This window comes from Elephantulus edwardii, unplaced genomic scaffold, assembly GCF_000299155.1.
Source record: "Elephantulus edwardii isolate Elephantulus edwardi_28Jun2011 unplaced genomic scaffold, EleEdw1.0 scaffold00007, whole genome shotgun sequence".
Lineage (NCBI taxonomy): Eukaryota > Metazoa > Chordata > Mammalia > Macroscelidea > Macroscelididae > Elephantulus > Elephantulus edwardii.
This window is the reverse complement of record NW_006399757.1, coordinates 14,487,619-14,498,693: the sequence shown is the minus strand read 5'-3', so window position 1 is coordinate 14,498,693 and position 11,075 is coordinate 14,487,619. Positions and strand designations below refer to the sequence as shown.

Genomic DNA, 11,075 nt, shown 5'->3' with positions numbered 1-11,075 from the left:
GATCACTACTCCTTATGCCTTATGTCAGGAAGCTCTAGTGCTTAGTGATAAAAAATTATGCTGCTAATCCAAAAGCAGGTAGTTTTAATCTACTAGCTGCTCCATGAGAGAGAGATCAATATTCTCCTCTCTTGTGACTTACTGTTTTTTTATGTTGAGCTTTAATCTATATTGGAGACTATACTACTTGACCTTCTACAGCAAATGCTTCAGATCATCCTCCTTTTCATCAACAAAGGTTTCAATCTCTCCATATTCTCTCTAAAATTTATTGCTTGCTGTCCTGTTAAACTTTGCCACTGCTACTTGTGTGAGATTTGACAAACTCTTAAACATTGTGGTGGTATTGTTAAATAGTACAGCTACTCAGGAATACAGTTTTTAGCTTCTTTAAAAAGATGAACATAGAAATTTTATATGACCCAGATATAGCATTACTAAGACTATACCATGAGGAAAACAGAAGAGAGACACAAACATATATTTTTACACTGATGTTCATAGTAGTGATATTCACAACAGCAAGAACATGGAAAGAGCACAAATGTCCATTAACAAATGAATAGATTGAGAAATTGTGATATACTCACAGTATGGAATACATTGCAGCACAGGAGCAATGATTTCGAAAAATACTCTATGGGAGAGGCTGGAGAACATTATGCTCAGCAAACTAACTCAGTCTCATAAGCACAAATACTGCATAAGACCATTACTGTAAAAATAGAAGGGTAGCTAGTTGTTGTTGTTATTTGCTGTCAAGTTGCTTGCAACTCATACTGACCCTATGTACAACATCCCTAAACCCTTCTCTATCCTGTGCCAATCTTATTGTCTCTGTAACATCTACCCCCATTACCCCAGTCACTGACTCAATCCATCTCATAGAGGGACTTTCACTCTTATGCTGTCTCTCCACACTCCCAAGCAGGACATTCCTCTCCTAGGATTGGTTCATCCTTGCAACATGTCAATGTATGTCAGATGAAGCTTCATAATCCTTGCCTCCAAGGAGCAGCCTGGCTTCACCCTCTCTCAGACTAACTTGTATATTCTCCTAGCATTCTATGGTATATCCAATACTCCTCTCCAACACCACAACTCAAAGGCATTAATTCCCCTTCTATTATCCCTAGTCATTGTCCATCTTTGTGATGCATAACAAGTATGCATAACAAGTAATTGCGAAGACTATGGTCTGGACAAGGTCGACGCCAGACTGACATCTATGCTCTTGATTACTTTGGAGAGGTCTCTGATTGCAGACTTTCCCAATGCAATTCATCTTTTAATTTCCTGGCTGTTGGTATCAAGAGTGTTGACTGTAGAGCCAAGAAAACTGAAGCTGTTAACAATCTCAATCTCTTCACCATCTCTCATGATGCTACCAATTGTTGAGAATCTTTCTTCTCTTAATGCTGAGCTTCAATCCATATTTAAGGCTGCAATCCTTGACTTTCTGCAGCAAGCCCTTCAGGTCCTCAATTTCAGCAAGCGTGATTGTATCATCTGCACAACACAGATTACTTATGAGTTTTTCACCAATCCTGAGGCCACGTATCTCCTTATAGAGCCCAACCTCCTGGATAATCTGTTCTGCATGTAGATAAGGTGTGTATAAAAGTCCAAAGGGGGAAAGGGAAAGGGGGAGCTGATGATGAAGAGGGGGTAATCCCAGGGTTGCAGAGTTCAGTGGATAGATGGAGGAGGTAAAAGAATTAGGAAAGATACAGTGGGGATATAAAAAGATGGGATAATAACGGGAATAGAGAAATGATGATTAATTTTACAAAGCACAATGTATGGAAATGATTGTATGAAATATAGTGTGAATGAAGGAATGTGTGAAACACAGTGTAGAAGACTAAAACAGTTTATTAGAATTTTGTATACAATAAAAAATATTTTTTTAAAAAAGAAATAAAAAGATGTATTGTTGTTGTTGTTGTTGTTATGTGCCATCGAGTCGTTTCCGACTCATAGCGACCCTATGCACAACAGCTCTAAACCCTGCTCTATCCTGCGCCAACCGCACCGCCTCTGACACGCCCATCCCGATTACCCCAGTCACCGAATCAATCCATCTCATAGAGGGTCTTCCCCTCCTGCGCTGTCCCTCCACCCTCCCAAGCATGATGTCCCTCTCCAAGGACCAGTCCCTCCTGGCAACATGTCCAAAGTATGTCAGACGAAGCCCCAGAATCCTTGCCTCCAAGGAGCAGCTTGGTTTAATCCTCTCCAAGATGGATCTGTTTGTGTTCCTGGCAGTCCAGGGTACATTCAGTACCCTTCTCCAGCACCACAGCTCAAAAGCATCCACTCTCCTTCTGTCCTCCCTAGTCATTGTCCAACTCTCTGATGCATAACAAGCGATTGCAAATACCTGTATCAGGCGCACCTTAGTCTCCAGAGAGACACTGTTGCTCCTGAGTACGTTTGAGAGGTCCCTAACGGCAGACTTTCCCATTGCGATATGCTTTTTGCACTTGGAAAATCTGCTATCAGTAATCTCTCCAAAATGCTGTTGTGCAATGATATCTGTTTAAAGAGTAAGGTTTGCTTGATTCAAGTCATGGTATTTCAGTTGCTTCCTATTCATCTGGTAGTTGTAAAATGACTAAGGCTGATAGAAGAACTGATGCTGTTGAATTATGGTGATGGCAAAGAGTACTGAATCCCCATAGGCTGTAAAAAAGTACAAACAAATCTATCTTGGAAGAAGTGCAACTAGAGTGTTCCTTAGGAGCAAAGATGGTGAAATTCAGACTACATACTCTGGGCATGTTGACAAGAGAAGATAATTCTTGGAAAAAGACATACTGGGAAAAGTCAAGAGTCAGAGAAGGAGAAGACTCAGAAAGATGAGTTGACATAGCTACTGCGACAATGGACTCTAGCCTGTTGGCAATTGTGTCGATGGCCCACAGTAGTGCAAGTGTCAAATCTATTGTCCATATAGGTCACTGTGAGTTGTTGACTTAAGGGCAAATAACCATCACAACAACAACAACAGCAACAGTCCTTATGTCAAGAGTGCCCATGTGGCACAAATATTTGAGTGTTTGTTTACTAGCAAAAAAGTTGATGGTTTTTAAACTGTGCCATTTCTTGGAAGATAAGCTTGACAATATGTTTCTGAAGCGTCCTAACCTTAAAATACCTTTGGAGTAGCCATGTGCCCCCCAGCAGCGCTGGGCACATGCCGAAAAAAAAAAAAAAAAAAAAATACCTTTGGAGTAGTTCTACACACAATGTTGTCTAGAGTTGGAATCCACTCACAAATAATTATCACCAACTCTTGTTAAAGTCTTCTGGAGTTTGTCCTCTATTAGCCCATGTCAAGAATAGTATCTCGTGTGAGAAAGGGAGAGAGAGACAGAAAGAGAAAGAGAGAGAGAGAGAGAGAGACTCAAAGCCAGTGCCTTCAAGGTGGGTTTAACACATAGCTACCCAACATTAAGTTTCAAAGACTATGTATTTTTATAGAGGAGAGTGTTCATCTTTCTTCTTCATAGTGCCTGGTGGATTCAAACTGCCAAGCTCTGTTTTGTTTAGTAGTCTGATACGTTACGAACCTTACAGGGTTCTTAGTGTGTGTGCACATGCACGTGTATGTGTACACACACCTATAAACATGCATACTCATATTTTGCCATGATGATTACAGTTTATACTTTGTTTTTGACTTACAACTCAGTTTAGTACCATATGATATTCTTTCCTCATGGTTTCTTTCCCTGAGTATCTTAATTACGTTAATCTTTTTTTCTTTTCCTTCCATCCTTTTAAAAACCAAAATGTCATTTTAAAGTTCTGAGAAAAACCTTGTTTCTTTTCATTTTTCAAGTGACCTGGTGAATTATTTAGTATATGATATCCTGACACTTTTCTGTTATTCCTTTTTATGGGAAATTCCTTTTCTTGAACTTGTAGACTGGAGAGATGTGCTAGGTAGGATGATTTTGCTCAAATGCACAGAGCTAGAACTTTCTCTTTTATAATTATATGAAATGTTAAAAATGAAATCTAACCTCATAGTTACTCTTACTTCTTGATTCTGTTTTGGTTTTTCACCTACTTTTATCTGAAATTGACTTTCCTAAGCTCTGTGGCAATGTCTACTTGTACAACGATATTAGAGCTTACACACCAATTACGGAGATTTATTTTGCAAAAACCCTTTCAATTCTTCAATGAAACTTGATTTGTTTGAATTGGTTCCACAAACAATTATGCAGAGTAAAAAAAAGTGACTATAAAGCTCAGAAAAAAAATTTAATTTATTTGAATTCTTAGAAGTAAGTCAGAATTACTGTTTGTACAAATGATTAAGTTTTTGCCTACTAACTGAAACATTGACTGTTCAAATCCACCTGAAAGGTAGGCAAGGACACCCTTTTCCTTGAAAACCCAGTGGATCAATTCTGTTCTGCATATGTGGGATCAATGTGAGTCAGAATTGGCTGGATGGCAAGAAGCAACAAATGTGAATGAACACAGACAAATGACTAGTGAATATATAGTGTCATAAGTATACAGTGATAGAAAGTAAATGTAGGGCTCGTTATAGGCAGAGTACAGGCTCTGAAAGCAGCTTCTCTAATTTTGAATCACAACTCTGTCACCTACAATCTGCTTAATTTGGATAAGTTTCCTGAATTCCCTCTGCCTGAGTTTTTGTTTTGTTTTTGTTTTTTTTTTTTTCTTGTTGAGAAAAAGTAAAATTAATTATCTGTGTTCAAAGGTAAATAATTTATACCACTTACATACTGTGCCTGGCACACAGACAATTATAAATGAATAAAATTTGCTCTATATATTTTGAGATTAGAAAAAAAATAATATCAAGGAACTCAACATGTCTTTCTAAGTAGATTTAGGTATTTGACTTTACTTTTCGGTGCCAATAAAAATCAGATGAGTCACAGTTCAGATGTTAATGAAAGCTCTCTCCAGGTAGTTGTGCTCTTTATAAGATCAAAATTGCTTTTCCTGTTCTTTTCTAAATTTGCCATTGTGGGTGCCTGGAGTTTGGCACCGTGCCACATATGTAGGTGGACTTTTCATTTTAAGCTGAATTTGGGATCATGCTGAAATCATTAAACCTTAAAAAGTCATCAGACTGCTCATCTGATAGTCATTTTTGTTTAACTTTTCTTCTTTAAAAACAGCAATACAGAGTCTATTTGGATTTCTTAGACTGTCTCTCTGTTAATAATAATTTAAATAAGAAAAATATTTCTGAAAATCATGAAAAGATGGGCATTAGCCAAAATATTTGAAAGTTATAACCACACGAGGATTTAAAAACCAAGTCATTTCTAGAGAAATAGTTGTGTTTATAACTTTTTTTTGTCAAAGTCTCCTTGTCTCAAAAGACAAAAATTCAAGATGTGCCACTGTGTAGCACAAGTAGAAGGCTAATGCCTGTTTTTGTTTATTTTATTAATACAAGAAGCAAATAGGAAGGAAGAGTAACAAAGTCTTTGGATTCATTTGGATGATATAGAAATAACATCTGTCTGCTTCGTTGAAGCAGCAGACAGTAGGCTTGAATAAACACACATTTCTATAAATTCTGAAAATTCTTGTCTGTGCTTCAAGTAGGCAGGCAGACAAATGCTAGCTTTATGCTATCTTCTATGAATACAAGATATTGTGTCTCATTCTTGACTGTAGAGTCTGTCATCTTTACAGCTTTTGAACTCCAATGGCCTTGAAAAGAGCCTAAAGAAAATGAGACATCTTAGCTGCTTCTGTTATTTTAGAGGCTTCCTTCTTTCTCTCTTTTATTACACAAAAAGAACGTAGCAATTCAGTAGAAGGGAGTTTGACTTGAATCATAGAGAAGGCACAAGTTTAGGCTCACTGTAGATCACAACTGGGGAACTGGTTTAATTCTTTATATAATACAGTGAAATGAAAACTAGTATTATAGAATTGAGAACCCGTAACACATAATGGATTTGGAGCACTAGTTCAGAGAAGAGAGAGGGATGATTACGGTAGCATTAAAATCTTAACCTTTTTTTAAAAAAAAAAAAAAAAAAAGATGGCGCTTGAGCTGACCATTTTCCATTTATTAAGACAATATTAGAAAAATGATTGCATCTCCAGTTTCATTTGAGGACGTTCTTCTGGGACCTATGACAGGATGTTTTCTCTTAGGTTTGGGTCCCCCCCCCACACACACACACCCCGGTCCCTCTCTCTCTTTTTTCCTCCCCCTCCATTGTAACGAGCAAAGGGGGAAGAACTTTTCTTGTACAATTTGTTTTTTTTTTTTAATGTCGTCTAAGCAATAAACTTGTGTCCAAGAATGTAGTTGTTAGAAAGTGCCGTTATCTATTTAAAACTTACGGAAACACTTAATTTTTAAGGCAACACTAACTGAGGTTGAATGATGGAGCAATTCCTCCGGAAGTTCATGTCAGAGGAATGTTATTGCCAAATAAATCCACTATGATCAGTTGAGCGACAGTGAATAGGAAAAGCACTTAAAATAATTGGACACTCAGGGGTACCTTTCCAAAGTCTGTTGTGACATGTTAGCTGTGTTACTCCCATTAAAACCAGTGGGGGTTCTGAGGTTGAAATTCATCTTTACAGATTAAAGCCTTCGTTTTTAGCACAGATCACTGTAGAAATCATCAGAGGAGCCCAGGATTGGAATCTATCAAGGATTCTTTTAAAGTGTCGTGATAATGCCCCTCCTCCCTCACAATTTTATCTGTATAAACTTTCTAGTTAAAAAGTTTGACGCATACAATTGAAGATCGAGGGGAAGCTATGATGTTTACAACAGAAAATGTATTTTAAAGCTATGATTTCTGCAGATGGTGTGCTGGGTCAGAAAATAACTACTGCTTTTAAAGTTTCCTTATATACCATCTAAAACTTGGATCCTTGGATCTTCACTCCCTCTACTGGTATTCAGATAAATACCTAAATTTCAGCTAAGCAGTAGCGTGGTTTTAGATAAATTAGGTGGTATTACTTAAATGATTGCTTGGAGGAGGATGATAGAATGATTCTGAAAACTACACAATCAGTCTCTTTAGGTAATTTGAAAATAAAGTTACAGGGAAGGTGCAGTATAGTGGTTTTTAAATGTTTTCTTAAAATGAGTCAAGCAGTGATACTTCTATTAGGGATTTTGAAGAACATACTGTTTTTCAGATATTGTCAGTAAGAAAATCCTAATGTTTTGTTTGATGTACAATGATTCATGTTACAAAAATAAAAATATTTTTATTATAATTTTAAATTTCACTGCTGTCAGGTTAATTCCCGTTCATAGCATAGTGGGTAAGGAGATGTGCTGCAAATCCAAAGGCAACTGGTTCAAATCTACCAGCCTCTCTGTAGGTTAAAGATGGACAGTTTCCTCCTGTGTGATTTACAGCCACTGAAAATGAAAGGAGGGTCAGTTATAAGTCGGTTCTTACTTGATAGCCTTGAGTGAGTGTTACCCATAAAATATAAGCATGTTTACTAGCACAGAGTCAGAAATCTCAGAATGGTGTAGCTATCATTTAAACACTGGTCTTTAGGCATGAGATTTACTATTGTTATATCACATTTATGCTGTCTTGCCCAATAATAACTAAAGGAGAGGGAAAGTAACACAGAATTTTCTCTGGTTCTCTAAATTTATTTTCCTGAGCTACTCTCCACATTTTTGTTTCTTTACCTAAGATCTACCTACTTAAGGCATTGCTTTTCATCTTAGTTGACAAACTGAAGCCTCACTCCCTGCAGTTCATCTTTTATTCCTTAGAATAATTTGTCTTGGCATTTCCTAGGGTGGCCCGTACAGAATCCAGGAGAAGGGATGAGAGGGAGGCATATGGAAAGGTAACACAGGATGCAAATGTTAGCCAGACTCTCAAAACTTTCAGTGACTCTCTGGGGAACTGACCCCGTGATCCAAGGACCACTGCTTTGATAATTTTAAGAGGCCCATTGTTTATTATAAATTGTCTCTCTCTCTAAGGTGACAGCAGCGGTATATATGATTATAAATTGCTTCCCAGCCTCCTGCCTCTGGCACTCACCCATGCTGCCAGAATGTAGGGGTGTGGGAGAATATTTAGAAACGGAGGAGGAGGGGCAGGGTTGGTTGATCACTTCTCTGAAACAACGCTAAGTATCAGGAAATTTAGAAGTGACAAAAAAAAATCAATGCTAAGTCTCCTAAATATCGAGTGTTAACCTTAGCATGTCTGAGATCATCTCTTTGATCATTTCTCTCATTTTTGTTGTCCAGAATACCTAAATGGATTAACCTGTCAGCCAAAAGAAGGAAAGACAACAGAATTGTGCTTAAATCTGGGGACTCGAAGATATGAACTATCATCCTTTTGATTTGTTTTTGCTGCCCTATTCTCATTTTGTAGTTTTGAGGTAATATATTGTTAAATGGCATGTATTCATTGCTGTTGGGTTGATTTTGACTTTACTATTATGTAAGTTATAGAACTCTCTCACAGGGTAGTGTGTTTTGGTAGCCTAGTCTGTTTGGAATTATACTTCTAATGCAAAGTCTGTGCTTTTCTGTCAGTTGGAATTTACCAGCAGCTGTGCAGGAGACAGACTGATAATCCCCCCCCTACCCCCCACCATGCAGTTTACACCCATTGGGGAGTCAGTTATGAGTTGGTTCAACTCAACGGCAATGAGAGAGAGTAAGAACCCTTTAAAGGTTCAAGATTCTAGTCTCTATGGAAGTAGACTGCTGTATCTTTCTACCATGGAGTGGCTTGTGCATTTAACCCATCAACATTTTGATTAGTGGTTCTTGTTTAACTCTTGTGCCACTAGGACTTCTTAATGAATTATAGTATTAACTAAACATTAAATTTGTTTAACCACATGAGTTATGATTAACTTATTTTATTTTTCCCTGATGAATTCAGTTTTTCCTGTCTCTTTTTTCATTTCTGGAGCTTTACATTTTGGTCGATTACACTAGGCTTTCTACTAAACTTGGATTTTCTCTCCTAAACCTGCTCTCAGTTTAAAATTCTATGTTACACTGATCCTCTTCCCGGACCATCACAAATCTACTAATTATTTTCTTGTCATTGTGCTCTTCTTTAGGAATATGAAATGTGACAATAAAATTCTTGCATATTAGGGTTGTTGTTTTTCCCCTTCTGAAGCAATTATTAAAGTTGTTGAGTCTATTAGCCTTGTTGTTGTTATGTGCCATTGAGTCCCTTGCAACACATAACAACCCTGTGTACAACAGCTCTTAACCCTGCTCTAATCTGGGCCAATCCTTATTGTCTCTGACGCATCTACCTCCATTACCCCAGCCACTGAATCAATCCATTTCATCAAGGGTCTTCCTTTCTTGAGCTGTCTGTCCCTCCACCCTCCCAAGCATGATGTCCATCTCCAAGGACTGGTCCTTCCTTGTAAAATGCCCAAACTATGTCAGATGAAGCTTCAGAATCCTTGCCTCCAAGAAGAAGCCTGGTCTCACCCTCTCTAGGATGAACCTCTTTGTTCTCCTAATTGTCCATAATACATTCAATACTCATCTTCAGCACCACAGCTCAAAGGCATCAGTTCTTCTCTATCATCACTTGTCCAACTTTTTGATGTTTGGTAAGTAATTGTGAAGATTATAGCCTGGATCAGCCACACTTTAGTCTCCAGACTGATACTGTTGTTCTTCAGTATTCTGGAGAGGTCCCTGACAGCAAACTTTCCCAGTGCAATTCATCTTTTGATTTCTTGGTTGCTGGTACTTTTTAGCCATATACTTGATTAGTATTGTTTTAAATTTTATGCAAATCCTCAAATATACACCAACTATAATGAAGACCAATGATGTCAGTCTATGTACAAAGGTGCACCTAATCCAGGCCATGGTCTTCTATATTACTTGCTATGCTTTAGAGAGTTGGACAATGACTAAGGATGAGAGAGAAGAATAGATTCCTTCACGTTGTGGTACTGGAGAAAAGTCTTGAACATTCCATGGACTGCCAAGAAAACAAATGGATCTGTCTTGGAGAGGGTGAAACCAAGTCTCTCCTTGGAGGCTAGGGTTTTGATGCTTTGCCTCATTTATTTTGGACATGTGCCAAAGAGAGATTGATCTCTGGAGGAGGACATCATGCTTGGAAGGGTGGACAGACAGTACAGGAGAGGAAGACCCCAGATGAGATGGATTGATACAGTAACTGGAGCAATAGGGGTTGGTGTGTCAGAATTAGTGAGACTGGCTCAGGACAGGGAAGGGTTCAGAGCTGTCTATACATCACAGGCGACTCAATGGCATATAAAAACAATAATGTACTATGACAAGTTTGGAAGCAGGAGTGGGATCCACTTCCTAAATAAAGTGCATCCGGAATCTCTACGAGCCTCGGTAAATGACAATAGTTGTAGAGGGGCTTCAGGCCTTTTGTTAATAGGGTCACTATGAGTTATGCTCTACTAGAAGGGAATCAACAATAACAACAACATAATGAATACAGAACAACATACTAAAATGAAGGATGTTCCAAAACCATGTTTAAAATTGTTAATATTCTATCATTCTCATTTAATATGCCTTTTTAGATATAATATGTCTTAAACTCTTCATTCTGTTATTACAACTCGTTAATTCCTTAATGTTGTTACGTACTTTCAAATCTGAACTGACTCATAGCTGACCCTGCAGTAGGTTAACAGAGAGTAAATTTCACGGGAGGAGGTAGACTATCTTTGTCCCACACAGTTGTGTTGGTAGTACAATTTCTTACTGCTAAGCCATCAGAGTTTCTCAATTTCTTAATTCTATTAAGCAGTTTTTGTTTCATTTGTTGATTGCTTAAATTATAATCTAACCAAGGCCTTTATTTTTTTTAAATGTCATTAATTGTAGTTGTTAAGATCCGTAGAGTCAAGCACAACTCATAGTGACCCTATGAACAAAAGACCTGAACCTTGTTCTATAACTATCAACATTTCTCTATATTAATAGTTTCCAGAGGCATGTTGTTTAGGAATTGGACGCGACACTTACTTCCAAGACTGTCTCAATCTGGGAATGCCATCACTGTCCACCATTTTGA

The 11,075-nt window shown here is 37.9% G+C and overlaps 1 protein-coding gene across 1 annotated transcript in view; it reads left to right on the top strand.

Moving 5' to 3' along the window:
- The window catches only part of AGMO (alkylglycerol monooxygenase), a 269,521-nt gene that overhangs the window by 42,776 nt on the left and 215,670 nt on the right, over positions 1-11,075 (top strand). The gene's annotated exons all lie outside the window — the stretch shown is intronic.